We start from the raw sequence: 19,194 nt of genomic DNA, 5'->3' as shown, positions 1-19,194 counted from the left end.
CACCTCAGGTTGGTGGGTTTGTGAGCTGTGGACTAACAATTAACCGCAGTTAGCCTCACCTGGACCAGCTCTGGTCCAACGCTGGCAACCGAACAGGGAACAGAACATTTGGATTCAAGCCCGTCGTCCGTCACAGCCTCTGGCATCGGTGCTGGCACCAGTTGTTTTGTTGCCTCAGCCTCTTTGCTCTCTGGGTCCAGTTGACCTTTGTTATTTTAAATGATCCGATATAATCCAGGGTTTCTAACGTGTCGCATGTTGTTAACTGACAATGGCTCGTTTATCTGCTCTCACACTGACAGAAGCCAAACGTTTCACAAGAGCAAATTCTGAGAGTTTAACGAGTGTTAAACGGTGACAGACAAAGAAACGTCTCCGCCACAATCTGGACTATTTTAGGTAATTTGCTGAAGCCAATTAGACAAAGGTGTCAAATTTAATTAAAAGATAAAGGATTAATTGATATCTGAATGTGACACAGAGCAGCCGCGGACTATGATTCTGTTTATCTCTGCGACAAGACCGTTCAGAACAAAGACACAAACCGTGTGTGTGAGAGTGTGTGTGTGTGTGTGTGTGTGTGTGTGTGTGTGTGTGTGTGTGTGTGTGTGTGTGTGAGTGTGAGTGTGTGTGTGTGTGTGTGTGTAGCAGTGGTGTTTGTTGTCAGGTGTATTGCGTGAAGACGATGTGATTCCTCTTCTCTCTTATCTTGTTTCTCTTGTCTCTGTCAGCCAGCTGCTCTCACACACACACACACACACACACACACACACACACACACACACACACACAACACACACAACACACACACACAGCAGGTAGTAGTAGAGTTCAGTGTATCTGGGTTATTTGTGGAGATGTGTTTGGCTGATGCACAGTTTCAATATACTGTATAAATATTAATCTTTACTTAAAATCTGTTTGAATCAATTTTTCTAATATTTGTGAGTAATCAGCTGTTTTGTTTTACGTTTCTAATCAAATTTTACAACGTGAAGCTAAAACCTAAAAAAGAGAAGAGCAGCAGGAGATTGGAAACGTTTAATAAAAATCTGATTCAACGGAGGGAGACATTGGATTTTTTTTTTTTTTACTGGCTCTACTTACTCACATTCATAACCATTAAATTAACAAGTTACATTTAAATTGTTTAAATGAAGGATTAAATACACTGGAGAGACGAGAAGTGATGGTTTGACAGAAACACGGTGAACAGGACACCTCTGGTTGATGACATCACGACATGGAATAAATAATAACTGACACTATATATAGAGAAGTTGTCGTTTATCAGAACTAATGTCCTGGTGGTGTCCTGCTCAGTGGAAGTCGGGGGGGGGGGGGGGGGGGGGGGGGGCATCTCACACCCTCACACCATCAAGTTCATGGAGACTTTACAGTGAAGTGACTGCGCGGTGCCAGAGTGGACGCACCGTGTCACTGGACAATCATCTCAGCACGAAGGACATTCAGGAGCCGTCTGGGGATCCGCCCTCCATCTCCTCCTTCAGATTGTCTTTACCCATCATGCTCTGCTGCTGCTCCACCTGTTTCTGAAACTGTCCTGTCAGCGGCGACACGCGACAGGCGAGAGGAGGTCGCACTGACCGAAGCGATACAACGAAAAACCTGAAGCCATATCTCACTGGTCTGACACCTCGGCCACGAAGAACGGTATTGGAATATTTTAATATCAGTATTTCTGTGTAAACATTAAAGTGTGTGTAAAGCAGCTCAGGAGCCACGTGCTTTCCTCAGGCGTTGCTTGAACCAGAGTGTTGAACACGAACACCACTGCAGCCGGCTGATAAGTTCCCTTTGTGTCAGCTGCACGTAACAGTGTGTGAGCAGCTCTATGAGACTGTGTGACTGCCAACTTGCTCTTCAGTTACTTTATCCTCCAGCGGCCGACGATCACCTGACGTGGACAACAACTGCTGGTTAGAGCACCAGACCGACTGTGGGTGTGTTTCAGAGCCTGCTCGGACCAGTAACATCCATCCTGAGTCATTGTACCAAAATCGAACATAAACCGGTGTTTCTGAAATATTAGAAAATGACTGAAATTGCTTAAAAATCTACTACAAATGATAATGAAAAATATTACGTTATGTATATAAACCATCAATTGAATATAAAAGCCAATGTAGGACATGTATCTGTTCAATTTACTCAATGTTATGGCTACAAATACGTTTAATTCCTTTTTTACATCTTCAGTCTGTCATATTACACTCTCCAATAAGAAATCCTGATCACGTGATGTGTGGAACCTGAATATATTTAGGATTGTATACATGTCAACACATGATTTGATGAAGCTCAAAACGAGGAGCGTGTGGTAAATCAATTCAAATGATGGATTTCTGTGTGAACTTCTCTGATTAAGTGCACGCTGTTTGATTCGTGACAGTTTCCAGGCTGCAGCAGCTGTTTGACTCGAGTGAAGAAGATGCTCCATCGAGGCAGAATCTGCTGTCACTCCACAGAAGAACAGAAGAAGAAGAAAACTCTTTCCCTTCAGTTTCTTTCTGGATGATGTGCATTCGTTGCTTTGGGACTTTCATTATCTCTGCTGTTACGTTTCCCTCTGAACTCGGAGACTCCTCAGCGTTTGATCATTTCCCAGTCAGAGCGGATCTGCTCCCGTTTTAACAAGCTGAGCGAACTCAACCCTTCATCCATGCTTTCCTGTTGTCTGAAGAAGAAAATATGGCCTTCTCCACGACACTAATCCCATCAGCAGCTTGAGTCGCGTCACGCTCACCGCTCACCGCTGCTCTGAGCGCTTCTAACAGAAATACCTTTCTTCAAAGTTAATTTACTGTCAATAAAAGTCAACAGTCCACAGACATTAAAATCCTTTCAGCCGCTAAGATGACATAATCCATCTAGTTCCCGGTAGACGTGTGATTTAAAACACGTTGCCCAGTTCTTCTCTGGATTTACTCTTCACACATCTGTCCTTCCTTTACAGATGTGTGCCACACAGACAACATTACGCTTGTGTATTTCATCACGTTTTTACAAAATATAATTACTCCCAGTGGATTTTTAAATTTCGGACTTCCAGGTTCGGTTGGAGCCCAGTGTGTGAATGTCAAGACACAGGAGACACAGGGAGGGTTTACATAGAATTTGTATTTGCACTTAAACAAAAAACAGCAATACAAACTTTCAACAAAAATTAATATTTCTCAGTTCATTTCTATTTTCAGTTCATGAATATAATTTATGTTGATCCAAGGATATTCCACGTTGGAATGTTAAAAAGGAGGTTGGGTTCATATTAGTCCATTTTTGGGGAGCTCGCCATCACTGTCAGAGTTTGGGTCCCGCAACATCTGACTAAAGGTGGAAAAAACCTGACCCACAAAAGGTCATTGAGGAAAACAAATAATTCCAATTTGTTCAGTTCAAATAATACTACATCTCATCAAGAGAAGTCAGGATTATCGCTACAACATACAAACCTTTGGCTAAGGCTAAAATGTTAATTTATGAAATAAATTCACCATTAACAAAGAACAAAACATTCAATCGAAAGGCAAACAAATATGTCCAGGGCTATTAGGGACGAGCCTTACAGGCTAAGTGCGTGTACAACATACACACCAACATCATCACACACAGGTTAAACTTAAACCACGCTATGTTGGTGGGAGTCATCCACAATGCAAACACAGTGCAACTCACCGCTGATCTGACACCAGTTTAACGGCGATTTTCCACGCCGATGTTTGCTGCCGAACGCTGTTCCACACTGCTCACGGGAATAATAGACGGGAAAGAGGAAGTGACCCTCCTGACCCGGATATTTATAGATGCGCATCGGAGATTATTTAATTATTTTCAGATTACTTTTAAATCATCTGAAACCTGGGTTACTAGTTTAACATTTAAATTCAGCAGATTTCTCTTGAAGAAATAAACATGATGAATAAAATCTTTCTCTCTAACTGCTCTGATCCAGCGTCACAGAGACATTCACAGGTAACAGCTTCAAGTGATCTGTAGTGATAAAGGATGGAAACATCTTCTGAGTGAAAGTGTGTGTGAAGGTGTGAATGTGTTTGTTAGTATCAGGATCAGAGAACGACAGTTCTCCTCTGTTCCAGTCCAGTTTCACTCTGATCCTCTGGATCTTCTGCACAGAGAGATCAGATGATCCTGATGGTGACCTGCTGAGTATTTACCTTCATAGAACAATATTCCCATAATCCAGACAGATCGTCTCCCTTCCTCTGGACAGACTCTGCTGACACACCCAGTGCCAGCATGTACTGTCTCCAACCAGGACGTCCCAGCTGTGAGTCCCTGAGTTAAAACCCTCAGATCCCAGGACTGAGATGTGTTTATCAAACCTCTCTGGATTGTCAGGAAGCTTCTGTCTCTCCTCGTCTCAAACTGGTCAGATCTTCAGACAGGACGAGTCCTGGATGAGCAGAGTTTGGGTCCAGAACCACAGGACTGTAGGAGACCACGTCCTTCATCTTGTTCCAGATGTTGAAGCTCAGGTTGCCCAGATGTTTGGCCTCGTCTATCAGAGCTCCTGAGGCCAGCTGTGGATCATCCAGCAGGGGCGCTGCTGGACTCGTTCCACTGCAGCCTTGTAGTTGAGCAGGAACGAGACGTCTTCAGCTCTCAGCTCGTCCTCTGTGGTTCTGATTGTGTCTGAAAGAGCCGTTATGTCTCTGCTCAGAGACTCGATCTTCTCCTTCATCATCCGACTCTTCTGCTCCTCTTCCTCCCTCAGTGCAGCCATCCTGGCCTCCTCTCCTCCTCCAGAAACTGATGAAGCTTTTTAAACTGCTCCTTGATCTGCGTCTCTGTGAGTCCGGCCTGGACCTTAATGTGTTTTGCTGTTAGTTCACACTTACTTTAACACGTTCAAAACACTGTAACTTCTTCTTCAAGGGCTCCAGAGTTTCCTGAAGCTGCTTCTTGTGTTGTTGTGCAGCTTCATCGATGGGTCTGAATCTGTGGTCGCTGTGTTTCTCTGAATCTCTGCAGACGAGACACACTGGCTGCTGATGGTCCAGACAGAAGAGTCTGAGTTTCTCTGAGTGCAGACTGCAGAGAGCATGTGAAGAGCTCTGATCTCTCTCCTGTAAGAAGGTCTCACACAGGTTCTTTAACACCAGGTTACAAGGTGGTTCACCCATTGAAGATCTTCTCTTACAAACTGGACACTCTTTTACTTCTTTGTCTTTCCACCAGCTCTTCACACAGTCTTTACAGAAGCTGTGGCTACATGACAGAAGGACAGGATCTCTGAAGACATCATGGCAGACGGGACAGCAGAGATCCTCTTCTGATCTGGAAGCCATTGAGTCTCCAGGTGAAGCTGAAAACAGACAGTCAGTCAGTCACAGCTCCACGTGGTTCACTGAGGTTTACTTCCTGTCTGAGTCGAGGTGTTTGTTAAACTCACGGTCAGTGTGTGGAGCGTCGGCAGGTTGTAGTTTGACTCTTCTCTCCTGTAGCTGGACTCACTCAGGACGTTTGGTCTGGTTTGGTTCAGTTTGGTTTGGAAGGTGAATGTGATCGTCTGGTTTTCAGCCTGCGTCTCTTCAGGGAGGAACAGATGCTTCCTGGTTTCTCTGGTGTGTCAGGACACGATTGTAAAAAGTAATTCAAGCCTTGGATTTGATAACTGGTCAAAAGTCATTTGGCAGCAACAAGCTCACACAGACAAGAGACTTGGTGTAAAATAGCTGCTTGAATATGATCGTGATCTGATCAGTGCTCAAATTTCAGAGGAAGTTCTGCTAGAGAGTGAAAGTGAAAGTTAAATATAAACAGGAAGTGCAGGGGGGTGGGGGGGGGGTCTGTGGTGTAACTGCAGAGCTGAAGTCACATTAAAGAGACAGAAGCAAAGTCATAAGTTTGATGAAAATAAATTCATCAAACCTATGAACATATTTTCTCTTCTAATGAGACTTGTGATGAATATTCATGTGAAGTGCTGCAGGTAATGGACGTCACGCTTCAGGGAAACCATGTTTAAAACAATACACGAGATGTAATGATGAGAACCAGGATTTACAAACATGGATCTCAGCAGGTTTGTTGAAAGTCACATTTTGTCGATTGAAGCTGTTCCAACACATCAGCCTCCAGGTGAGCTTCCCTCGGACCCGCACACGTTTAAACTGCTGTTTAATCGCTGTCATGATGTTTTTCACAGATTCTACGTGATGAGAAATGTAAAAGCAACATGTGATAATCTGTGAAACCAGGCGTCTCTCTGTGCACAGTGGGTCCTGGTGGGCTTCAGACCCGGACCCAGGTTGAACCAGCTGACAGGTCTACATGGGTTTCTGCTGCTTGTGTGAGAATCACATGGTGCAGGCGAGTCCGAGCGTCCGCAGAGAACAACATGAAGAAGAGATTCATTTTTTTGGTAACATATATTTATTGGCTTTATACATTTTAATCAATTTAAATACATACATGACCCTTCCCCAAACTGAACATATGGCAGTATATAAAATAACAATAAATAATACAAATATCTCTTGAAAATAAATAAATGGATAAGTTATAATTAAAACTGAAATTCAAGAAGGGCAAAAATTACAATGAAAATACTAATTTAGTTTACATAAATAAATGAATAAAAATAATGTAAGTAAAATAAATTACAGTCACAAACATGGAGCAGAGTACAGCACACATTCCTCACAACAGATTCATCACTTCACATTTCCAATGCCTCTTCAATGTCACCATTTTTAACAAATTCCCAAAACATCTCCCAGATGTTGTAAAACTGAGAAGCTTTCTTCCTAACTATATATGTTAATTTCTCAAGAGCCAAACTCGATGTTAAGTTTTTCAACCAGTGGCCTAGAGAGGGGCAACGGACATTCTTCCAACACAGGGCGATTGAGCGCCTGGCCTGTAGTAGACATAGGTCAACCATTTTTCTTTCTCTATTGGAAAGACAACAATTGTCTGGATAGATGCTTAGTATACAGAACTTAGGACTTAGAGGTACTGGAGAAGAGGTCATTTGAGAGATATATTGTATCACCGAACTCCAAAATCTTTGAATCTCCCGACATTCCCACAAACAGTGATATAAAGTACCTTGATGCATATTGCACTTATAGCATCGGTCAGGGATATTAGGATCAAATTTGTTTAACTTCACAGGGGTGATGTACATTCTCATTATCCAATTATATTGTATTAATCTCAGTCGTGTGTTAATGGTTTGTGTATGTACCTTCGAACATATTATACCCCAATCTTCCACTAAAATGTCCTCTTGTAAGTCTCCTATCCACTGCTGTCTCTTACTTTCAGAGTTGTCTTTATGGTTTTCCACCATTATATTATATAATTGAATAACCGGCCCTTTGCTGAAACAAGTTTTTGTAGAAAATATCTCCAGTGTGGGCATTGGGGGTTGTTGCACTGAATTCTTTAAGCATGTCAGAATAAAACTTCTAAGTTGTAAATACTTAAAGAAGTGTTTCTGTGGTACGTCGTATTTTGCTTTCAGCTCGTCAAACGACATTAGAGTGTTGTCCTTATAGAGATCTAGTAGTTTAACTATGCCCTTGCTTAACCATGCTTTAAACCCCATGTCATTATTAGCCGGGCTAAAGTGTTCATTGCCCCAGATAGGTGAAAAACAGGACAACACTGGGAAATCTCCAAGATATTTATGCACTTCATGCCAGACAACAATGTGTAAGGGTTTGGGTTCCACCTCTTTTTGAAGAGGTGTTTTCTGTTTACATCCCTGTGTTTCATGTTTCACACTCCGGGTTCTGTTTCCTGTTTTATTTTGTAGTCTGGGTTATTGTGTCTCATGTCTAGTTTTACTTCCTGTCTGTGATTGTCTGCACCAGTCCTCATGTGTTACACCGAGGACCCCCGACGCCGGAACAGGAGTGGCGTCAGCTGGGACCCGGAACGGAAGAAGTGAATTTTAGATATTTGTTTGTAGTGATCTTAAACTAATGATAAACCAGATTGTCCAGATATTGTCTGCTCTATATTGTAACAAACCTGTTACTTCCATGTGGGAATTACAGTGTGCCATTGTACAAAGTTGTATTGTAAAAAAAACACAGACATACATGAAAAATAAAGAAATTCTGCCATAACCAGATCCCCTCAGCCGTCATCATGAACAGGACAGCCCCACGTACCCTCCCCCCCCCCCTTACCTTGGGATGTGGCTAAGTGCACAAACTGATCCAGTGCAAGCAAGGGAGCAGTTGAACCAAGCCGTCGGTGTGCTAAAATAAACACCAACAAAACAAGACTTCTGTGTCTCCCGGCTAAAAAATAAAATAGTTTTCACGGCCGAACATTTATGAAGTAAACAAAGTATCCTCTCTTACAGTGTAAGTCTAACGGAGCTCGAAAGACAAGCGACAGCTACTAAGGAGAACGTCTACCTCTCTGTTAATCTAAATGGACACTATCAGCCCTCGTGAGAAAAAGCTAACATCATAATAAATGGCGCTTGTCATTAATGAAAATCTCCATAGTACAACTTTTAGCTCCTCTGTGCGTCTTCTGAGCGTTGTATGCCCTGAACGAAGTTCTCAGCGTCTGCTGGGGAGTCGAACTCACGTGTTTGTCCATTAATCGTCAGACGAAGCTTGGCTGGGTACATTATTCCATAGCGAATGTTCAGGGATCTCAGTTGTTGCTTTACCCCGTCGACACGCCTCCTCTGCCGGTGCAGCTCCGCCGATAAGTCCGGGAAGAACATGACTTCTTTTCCTCTGCACAGAACTTTGCCCTTGGCCCTGGCTGTGCGCATTACTCGGACTTTATCTTGAAAGTTCAAAAACTTCATAATAAGGACTCTCTTCGATCAGACTGTGTCCGACCGGGGAGTCTGTGCGCTCTCTCGACGACAGGTGGTGTAGGAAAGGCTGCAGGTCCCAGTGCTTCAGGTAGCCATTTCTCGAGGAAAGCAACCGCGTCATTATTTTCCACTTTTTCGGGCAAGTTAACCAGCCTGAGGTTGGATCTCCGCGAGCGGTTTTCGAGCTCGTCAAGCTTGTATGTGAGGAGAGCCACTTGTTTAACCAGCGCTTCAGTCTTGCCTTTCTCTGAGTTAACTGTGTCCTCGACCTCGCTAATACGTTTCTCTGCCTCATCCATGCGACCGGAGAAGTCCCGCACATCTCTCTGGACATCTTGAATTGCCTTAAGGTTTCCATCAATCTTTGTGGCAATGTCATTTCTTATCAAGTCAAGGTTTTGAATGACATCCAAGTTATGAACCGTTTCAGCAACCGCCGCTTCTTACTGGAGGGTAGCGTTAGGGCTAGCGATACCTGTTGAGCCAGCAGGGCAGCTAGCTTGGCTGCTAGCATCCAACTCTTCATCCTCGTCGATTGGGAAAAAGTTTGCTTTAGCGGCGTTCTTGGCCTTTTTTCGTCGGCATATTAACGATTATGTACACTGCAGGTATTACAAACGATTGGTTTGTCTGTGCTCTTAAGGGAAAATGTCCAGGAGTTTAATCGAAAATCTCCAGGAGCTCACAAAAAAGACGTGTGCCTAGTTCACCGCCATAGCCACGCCCCGAATAGATTCATTTTACCGTATTGTTGGGATCGAAGCCAGACAAAGGACAATGAGAGGCCTGCATGGGACCTTCGAAGCCTGAGCTAGAGCTTTCTGCCATGAGGTCGGAACACACCCAAACTTCCTTCGTGGACCCCACGGTTGTTAACCGCGCTGGAGTTTAAACTCTGGCCTTCCATTGGCTGAGAGCCAACAGACCCCCACGGCCCCCCCTGGAGGGAGGCCGGACACCAAATAGAGGAGCACCCCGGCAACTCATTGCCTTTTTCCCTTGCGCTGAAGATAAGACCAGAACCTCTCCCGGTTACTCCAGACGATCCAGCCGCTCAAAGGGAGCAATCATCCAGACGTTTGTATTTTTATTTTTACCTTAAGTTTACTTCTTCCCCCTTTTTTTTGTAAACTCCTTTTCACTTGATTTGTATTTTTAAAGACCGCGGCAAAAGTCTTTCACTCGCAGGCCGAGTTCACAGACTTTTCCCAGATCCATAGTCAGCTGTTCCTCAGCTGTTTATCCCTGCAGAAGGACGAAGAAGAAACTTCGCCGAGGAGAAAGAGACGAATTCTCTCCTTTTCCGGCCACAGCTCGATCCCCGCTGCCCCCGCGCCAATCAGCTGATCGCTGCTCTCGAGGCCGCGCACACAATCCACTTGTCTTCCCGGAACGCGCCGCTCGCGCATGAACGAACCGTGGAACAGCAACAAGTAAGAGGCTTATGTCTGGGCAGACACTAGTTCAATAATTAGCGTGTTATTATTTGAGTGTATGATTGTGTAGGACCACCGTGTCCACGTTGTTCCAGTGACAGCGCGTCGTGACGAATCTGCGTTTCCGGCAACATCGCCGCACTGTTATCGTCAGACCAACAGCGGAGATTTTTACCTATTAAAAGATCGGTTCACAGCTGGACGGACCTTAGTTCGTCCGCTTGGGTACTCCTAACTCCTAACCCGCTTGCACACACGTTCCGACCTGCACCCACACAATTCACGTTTTATACACATTCTGGGACCAAGATAGTGTGGTCGCATCTCGACGCCATTCGGCGCTTTGAACCACGAGATAGATCAAAGTACCCTTTGTTCTCGACCTCCCTTTTGTTCAAACCACGTGGATCCACCGCCATCGTGAATTCGGTCGTACGACGTCACCCACGTGACTTCGTACGCCATCTTTACTCCCCCCCCTCTCTCTCACACATACATATATACACACACACACACACACACACACACACACACACATATATACACGCACACACACAGATATACATACCATAGGTATTGCATGTGTGTTATAAATCGTGATAAGTGCTTGTGTTGTTATCTTTGATATAGTGGAGTTTTGTTAGGATAGTAGTCATTGATTGACATTGATGTTATTATCTTTAATAAATTCTAGTGTAATTAAAGTACCGGTAGTTTGTGATTATTTGTGCATATGTATGTGAATACAGCTGGATTATGATAGTCAGTGCTCGAACTTAAAACCTTCACTGTTCATTATATAATCATTAATAGTAAATATTGAGATTACTAATTGAACTTTTCCAAACTGAGACTGATCTTTACAGATTGATTGTTGGTCCCTGATACCAGGGTGGTGCCCCGTCTTTTATAAATTATAATTACAAATTGTATTATTCTTAATTGATCATTTTATTGTTTTTCATTAATAATTTCGTTATTTTTAATAATCATATTTTATGATTATTAATAATTAGCCAACATCAAGTCTGCTTACTATTGCACAACAGTATGAATGAAAGCACTTTTACAGACACAATCATTTTGGCTTTATTTTACATTTCAACTTAAAAAAGGTCAGAACTCTGTTTCTGTTTCATAGTTTTTATTATTTTGATCACAATATTAAAATCACATCACTAGGCTGCTGTTGAATAAACACTTTTACAGACAGAATCATTTTGGCTTCATCACATCAAACAGACAAATGTTCATATATGTTGGATTATTTCATATGTGAACAGACTTTATGTGATTAAACATGAATCATGTCTCATGTCTGAGTTTTAATAAAGTTTGTTGAATGTGAACAATGATCAGCTGTTATTGATAAATGTGTTTTTATGTGGATCTTCATCAGTTTGCTCGACTTCATGGATCCACACAAAATCTAAATGATAGAAAACATTTTCCATGAAAGTAAAAAACAAACCAAAGATAAAGATCAGAAAATAATGAAATATTTTTACACACGTGGAAAAGTCGACAGGAGAAATAAAAACGAGTGAGAAGTAAAAGGAGAAATAAACAAAGCTTTAGAATAACGAGTTTAACATTTAAATTCAGCAGATTTCTCTTGAAGAAATAAACATGATGAATAAAATCTTTCTCTCTAACTGCTCTGATCCAGCGTCACAGAGACATTCACAGGTAACAGCTTCAAGTGATCTATAGTGTTAAAGTATGGAAACATCTTCTGAGTGAAAGTGTGTGTGAAGGTGTGAATGTGTTTGTTAGTATCAGATCAGAGAACGACAGTTCTCCTCTGTTCCAGTCCAGTTTCACTCTGATCCTCTGGATCTTCTGCACAGAGAGATCAGATGATCCTGATGGTGACCTGCTGAGTATTACCTACAAATAACCTTATTCCCATGATCCAGACAGATCGTCTCCCTTCCTCTGGACAGACTCTTCTGACACACCCAGTGACCAGCATGTACTGTCTCCAACCAGGACGTCCCAGCTGTGAGTCCCTGAGTTAAAACCCTCAGATCCCAGGACTGAGGCGTAATCATCAAACCTCTCTGGATTGTCAGGAAGCTTCTGTCTCTCTCCTCGTCTCAAACTGGTCAGATCTTCAGACAGGACGAGTTCTGGATGAGCAGAGTTTGGGTCCAGAACCACAGGACTGTAGGAGACCACGTCCTTCATCTTGTTCCAGATGTTGAAGCTCAGGTTGCCCAGATGTTTGGCCTCGTCTATCAGAGCTCCTGAGGCCAGCTGTGGATCATCCAGCAGGGGGCGCTGCTGGACTCGTTCCACTGCAGCCTTGTAGTTGAGCAGGAACGAGACGTCTTCAGCTCTCAGCTCGTCCTCTGTGGTTCTGATTGTGTCTGAAAGAGCCGTTATGTCTCTGCTCAGAGCCTCAATCTTCTCCTTCATCATCCGACTCTTCTGCTCCTCTTCCTCCCTCAGTGCAGCCATCCTGGCCTCCTCTTCCTCCTCCAGAAACTGATGAAGCTTTTTAAACTGCTCCTTGATCTGCGTCTCTGTGAGTCCGGCCTGGACCTTAATGTGTTCTGCTGTTAGTTCACACTCTACTTTAACACGTTCAAAACACTGTAACTTCTCCTTCAAGGGCTCCAGAGTTTCCTGAAGCTGCTTCTTGTGTTGTGGTGCAGCTTCATCGATGGGTCTGAATCTGTGGTCGCTGTGTTTCTCTGAATCTCTGCAGACGAGACACACTGGCTGCTGATGGTCCAGACAGAAGAGTCTGAGTTTCTCTGAGTGCAGACTGCAGAGAGCATGTGAAGAGCTCTGATCTCTCTCCTGTAAGAAGGTCTCACACAGGTTCTTTAACGCCAGGTTACAAGGTGGTTGAGACATTGAAGATCTTCTCTTACAAAGTGGACACTCTTTTACTTCTTTGTCTTTCCACCAGCTCTTCACACAGTCTCTACAGAAGCTGTGGCTACATGACAGAAGGACAGGATCTCTGAAGACATTGGCAGATGGGACAGCAGAGATCCTCTTCTGATCTGGAAGCCATTGAGTCTCCAGGTGAAGCTGAAAACAGACAGTCAGTCAGTCACAGCTCCACGAACTTCACTGAGGTTTACTTCCTGTCTGAGTCGAGGTGTGTTAAACTCACGGTCAGTGTGTGGAGCGTCGGCAGGTTGTAGTTTGACTCTTCTCTCCTGTAGCTGGACTCACTCAGGACGTTTGGTCTGGTTTGGTTCAGTTTGGTTTGGAAGGTGAATGTGATCGTCTGGTTTTCAGCCTGCGTCTCTTCAGGGAGGAACAGATGCTTCCTGGTTTCTCTGGTGTGTCAGGACACGATTGTAAAAAGTAATTCAAGCCTTGGATTTGATAACTGGTCAAAACTCATTTGGCAGCAACAAGCTCACACAGACAAGAGACTTGGTGTAAAATAGCTGCTTGAATATGATCGTGATCTGATCAGTGCTCAAAGTTCAGAGGAAGTTCTGCTAGAGAGTGAAAGTGAAAGTTAAATATAAACAGGAAGTGCAGGGGGGGGGGGGGTCTGTGGTGTAACTGCAGAGCTGAAGTCACATTAAAGAGACAGAAGCAAAGTCATAAGTTTGATGAAAATAAATTCATCAAACCTATGAACATATTTTCTCTTCTAATGAGACTTGTGATGAATATTCATGTGAAGTGCTGCAGGTAATGGACGTCACGCTTCAGGGAAACCATGTTTAAAACAATACACGAGATGTAATGATGAGAACCAGGATTTACAAACATGGATCTCAGCAGGTTTGTTGAAAGTCACATTTTGTCGATTTTAAGCTGTTCCAACACATCAGCCTCCAGGTGAGCTTCCCTCGGACCCGCACACGTTTAAACTGCTGTTTAATCGCTGTCATGATGTTTTTCACAGATTCTACGTGATGAGAAATGTAAAAGCAACATGTGATAATCTGTGAAACCAGGCGTCTCTCTGTGCACAGTGGGTCCTGGTGGGCTTCAGACCCGGACCCAGGTTGAACCAGCTGACAGGTCTACATGGGTTTCTGCTGCTTGTGTGAGAATCACATGGTGCAGGCGAGTCCGAGCATCCGCAGAGAACAACATGAAGAAGAGATTCATTTTTTTTGGTAACATATATTTATTGGCTTTATACATTTTAATCAATTTACATACATACATGACCCTTCCCCAAACTGAACATATGGCAGTATATAAAATAACAATAAATAATACAAATATCTCTTGAAAATAAATAAATGGATAAGTTATAATTAAAACTGAAATTCAAGAAGGGCAAAAATTACAATGAAAATACTAATTTAGTTTACATAAATAAATGAATAAAAATAATGTAAGTAAAATAAATTACAGTCACAAACATGGAGCAGAGTACAGCACACATTCCTCACAACAGATTCGTCACTTCACATTTCCAATGCCTCTTCAATGTCACCATTTTTAACAAATTCCCAAAACATCTCCCAGATGTTGTAAAACTGAGAAGCTTTCTTCCTAACTATATATGTTAATTTCTCAAGAGCCAAACTCGATGTTAAGTTTTTCAACCAGTGGCCTAGAGAGGGGCAACGGACATTCTTCCAACACAGGGCGATTGAGCGCCTGGCCTGTAGTAGACATAGGTCAACCATTTTTCTTTCTCTATTGGAAAGACAACAATTGTCTGGATAGATGCTTAGTATACAGAACTTAGGACTTAGAGGTACTGGAGAAGAGGTCATTTGAGAGATATATTGTATCACCGAACTCCAAAATCTTTGAATCTCCCGACATTCCCACAAACAGTGATATAAAGTACCTTGATGCATATTGCACTTATAGCATCGGTCAGGGATATTAGGATCAAATTTGTTTAACTTCACAGGGGTGATGTACATTCTCATTATCCAATTATATTGTATTAATCTCAGTCGTGTGTTAATGGTTTGTGTATGTACCTTCGAACATATTATACCCCAATCTTCCACTAAAATGTCCTCTTGTAAGTCTCCTATCCACTGCTGTCTCTTACTTTCAGAGTTGTCTTTATGGTTTTCCACCATTATATTATATAATTGAATAACCGGCCCTTTGCTGAAACAAGTTTTTGTAGAAAATATCTCCAGTGTGGGCATTGGGGGTTGTTGCACTGAATTCTTTAAGCATGTCAGAATAAAACTTCTAAGTTGTAAATACTTAAAGAAGTGTTTCTGTGGTACGTCGTATTTTGCTTTCAGCTCGTCAAACGACATTAGAGTGTTGTCCTTATAGAGATCTAGTAGTTTAACTATGCCCTTGCTTAACCATGCTTTAAACCCCATGTCATTATTAGCCGGGCTAAAGTGTTCATTGCCCCAGATAGGTGAAAAACAGGACAACACTGGGAAATCTCCAAGATATTTATGCACTTCATGCCAGACAACAATGTGTAAGGGTTTGGGTTCCACCTCTTTTTGAAGAGGTGTTTTCTGTTTACATCCCTGTGTTTCATGTTTCACACTCCGGGTTCTGTTTCCTGTTTTATTTTGTAGTCTGGGTTATTGTGTCTCATGTCTAGTTTTACTTCCTGTCTGTGATTGTCTGCACCAGTCCTCATGTGTTACACCTGTGTCCCATTGCCCCTGCCTTCCCTGTGTCTGTATTTAAGCCTCTGTGCTTTCCTTTGTCCTTGTCGGATTGTTGTCTAAGTGCCGTGATGTCCTGTCCTCCTGTGTTTCTGTATCCCGTGTCTCCTGAGCTCCAGTCCTGTTCACCTGTGTAAGCCTCCTGTGTTTTCTTTGTGCTTTTGTTTCTTCAGTTTTACACTTTGAGATTCCTGCGTTTATTCTTATTTTTCTGTTAAAGACTGTTTATTAAAAATACTTTAGTTCAAACTCTGCATCTGGGTCCATCTGCCTCACAAATCCTGGACAGAGCACCGGGGCTCGGGCGGGCGGCGCCGTGGCCGCTCAGGGGCAGAGTACAGAGGCTCGGGAGGACGGCCCGGAGGCTGGTCAGGGACGAAGCACGGGGACTCAGGCAGTGATAGCCGCCTCTGCAGCTGAAGGGGCGTTGTCCTCAGCTCCGGACGTGGGGCAGGAACTGGAGTAGCCGCTGCCGGGAACCCCGACACCGTAACAGGTGTGACGTCTGCCGGGACCCCCGACGCCGGAACAGGTGTAATCCGTGCCGGGACCCTCCGGCGCGGAACAGGAATGGGAGTAATCCGTGCCGGGACTCCCGATGCCGGAACTGGAGTGGCGTCTGCCGGGACCCTCCGGCGTGGAACAGGAACTGGAGTAGGCGCTGCAAGGACCCCCGACGCCGGAACAGGAGTGGCGTCAGCTGGGACCCGGAACGGAAGAAGTGAATTTTAGATATTTGTTTGTAGTGATCTTAAACTAATGATAAACCAGATTGTCCAGATATTGTCTGCTCTATATTGTAACAAACCTGTTACTTCCATGTGGGAATTACAGTGTGCCATTGTACAAAGTTGTATTGTAAAAAAAACACAGACATACATGAAAAATAAAGAAATTCTGCCATAACCAGATCCCCTCAGCCGTCATCATGAACAGGACAGCCCCACGTACCCTCCCCCCTCCCCTTACCTTGGGATGTGGCTAAGTGCACAAACTGATCCAGTGCAAGCAAGGGAGCAGTTGAACCAAGCCGTCGGTGTGCTAAAATAAACACCAACAAAACAAGACTTCTGTGTCTCCCGGCAAAAATAAAAAATAAAATAGTTTTCACGGCCGAACATTTATGAAGTAAACAAAGTATCCTCTCTTACAGTGTAAGTCTAACGGAGCTCGAAAGACAAGCGACAGCTACTAAGGAGAACGTCTACCTCTCTGTTAATCTAAATGGACACTATCAGCCCTCGTGAGAAAAAGCTAACATCATAATAAATGGCGCTTGTCATTAATGAAAATCTCCATAGTACAACTTTTAGCTCCTCTGTGCGTCTTCTGAGCGTTGTATGCCCTGAACGAAGTTCTCAGCGTCTGCTGGGGAGTCGAACTCACGTGTTTGTCCATTAATCGTCAGACGAAGCTTGGCTGGGTACATTATTCCATAGCGAATGTTCAGGGATCTCAGTTGTTGCTTTACCCCGTCGACATGCCTCCTCTGCCGGTGCAGCTCCGCCGATAAGTCCGGGAAGAACATGACTTCTTTTCCTCTGCACAGAACTTTGCCCTTGGCCCTGGCTGCGCGCATTACTCGGACTTTATCTTGAAAGTTCAAAAACTTCATAATAAGGACTCTCTTCGATCAGACTGTGTCCGACCGGGGAGTCTGTGCGCTCTCTCGACGACAGGTGGTGTAGGAAAGGCTGCAGGTCCCAGTGCTTCAGGTAGCCATTTCTCGAGGAAAGCAACCGCGTCATTATTTTCCACTTTTTCGGGCAAGTTAACCAGCCTGAGGTTGGATCTCCGCGAGCGGTTTTCGAGCTTGTCAAGCTTGTATGTGAGAAGAGCCACTTGTTTAACCAGCGCTTCAGTCTTGCCTTTCTCTGAGTTAACTGTGTCCTCAACCTCGCTAATACGTTTCTCTGCCTCATCCATGCGACCGGAGAAGTCCCGCACATCTCTCTGGACATCTTGAATTGCCTTAAGGTTTCCATCAATCTTTGTGGCAATGTCATTTCTTATCAAGTCAAGCTTTTGAATGACATCCAAGTTATGAACCGTTTCAGCAACCGCCGCTTCTGACTGGAGGGTAGCGTTAGGGCTAGCGATACCTGTTGAGCCAGCAGGGCTGCTAGCTTGGCTGCTAGCATCCAACTCTTCATCCTCGTCGATTGGGAAAAAGTTTGCTTTTGCGGCGTTCTTGGCCTTTTTTCGTCGGCATATTAACGATTATGTACACTGCAGAGGTATTACAAACGATTGGTGTTCGTGACTGTGCTCTTAAGGGAAAATGTCCAGGAGTTTAATCGAAAATCTCCAGGAGCTCACAAAAAAGACGTGTGCCTAGTTCACCGCCATAGCCACGCCCCGAATAGATTCATTTTACCGTATTGTTGGGATCGAAGCCAGACAAAGGACAATGAGAGGCCTGCATGGGACCTTCGAAGCCTGAGCTAGAGCTTTCTGCCATGAGGTCGGAACACACCCAAACTTCCTTCGTGGACCCCACGGTTGTTAACCGCTGCTGGAGTTTAAACTCTGGCCTTCCATTGGCTGAGAGCCAACAGACCCCCACGGCCCCCCTGGAGGGAGGCCGGACACCTCTCAGGTAATAAATAGAGGAGCACCCCGGCAACTCATTGCCTTTTTCCCTTGCCCTGAAGATAAGACCAGAACCTCTCCCGGTTACTCCAGACGATCCAGCCGCTCAAAGGGAGCAATCATCCAGACGTTTGTATTTTTATTTTTACCTTAAGTTTACTTCTTCCCCCTTTTTTTTTGTAAACTCCTTTTCACTTGATTTGTTTTTTAAAGACCGCGGCAAAAGTCTTTCACTCGCAGGCCGAGTTCACAGACTTTTCCCAGATCCATAGTCAGCTGTTCCTCAGCTGTTTATCCCTGCAGAAGGACGAAGAAACTTCGCCGAGGAGAAAGAGACGAATTCTCTCCTTTTCCGGCCACAGCTCGATCCCCGCTGCCCCCGCGCCAATCAGCTGATCGCTGCTCTCGAGGCCGCGCACACAATCCACTTCCCGGAACGCGCCGCTCGCGCATGAACGAACCGTGGAACAGCAACAAGTAAGAGGCTTATGTCTGGGCAGACACTAGTTCAATAATTAGCGTGTTATTATTTGAGTGTATGATTGTGTAGGACCACCGTGTCCACATTGTTCCAGTGCCAGCGCGTCGTGACGAATCTGCGTTTCCGGCAACATCGCCGCACTGTTATCGTCAGACCAACAGCGGAGATTTTTACCTATTAAAAGATCGGTTCACAGCTGGACGGACCTTAGTTCGTCCGCTTGGGTACTCCTAACTCCTAACCCGCTTGCGC

General features: G+C 44.1%; 1 protein-coding gene and 1 long non-coding RNA gene across 2 annotated transcripts in view; one reads left to right on the top strand and one right to left on the bottom strand.

The window, feature by feature from the left end:
- LOC117773061 (basic proline-rich protein-like) overlaps positions 1-19,194 on the top strand; it is a gene marked incomplete at its 3' end in the record, with an annotated part of 270,081 nt that overhangs the window by 63,364 nt on the left and 187,523 nt on the right. The window lies entirely within an intron of this gene.
- On the bottom strand, positions 9,722-14,982 carry LOC117773176. Its single transcript, XR_004615870.1, has 4 exons — positions 14,577-14,982; positions 11,844-11,847; positions 11,052-11,058; positions 9,722-9,732 (listed from the first exon to the last, which is right to left on the bottom strand). It is a non-coding gene; the product is annotated as an uncharacterized LOC117773176 (long non-coding RNA).

Source organism: Hippoglossus hippoglossus, chromosome 13, assembly GCF_009819705.1.
Source record: "Hippoglossus hippoglossus isolate fHipHip1 chromosome 13, fHipHip1.pri, whole genome shotgun sequence".
Taxonomy (NCBI): Eukaryota; Metazoa; Chordata; class Actinopteri; order Pleuronectiformes; family Pleuronectidae; genus Hippoglossus; species Hippoglossus hippoglossus.
The sequence above is the reverse complement of the archived record's forward strand: the minus strand, read 5'-3'. Positions and strand labels throughout refer to the sequence as shown.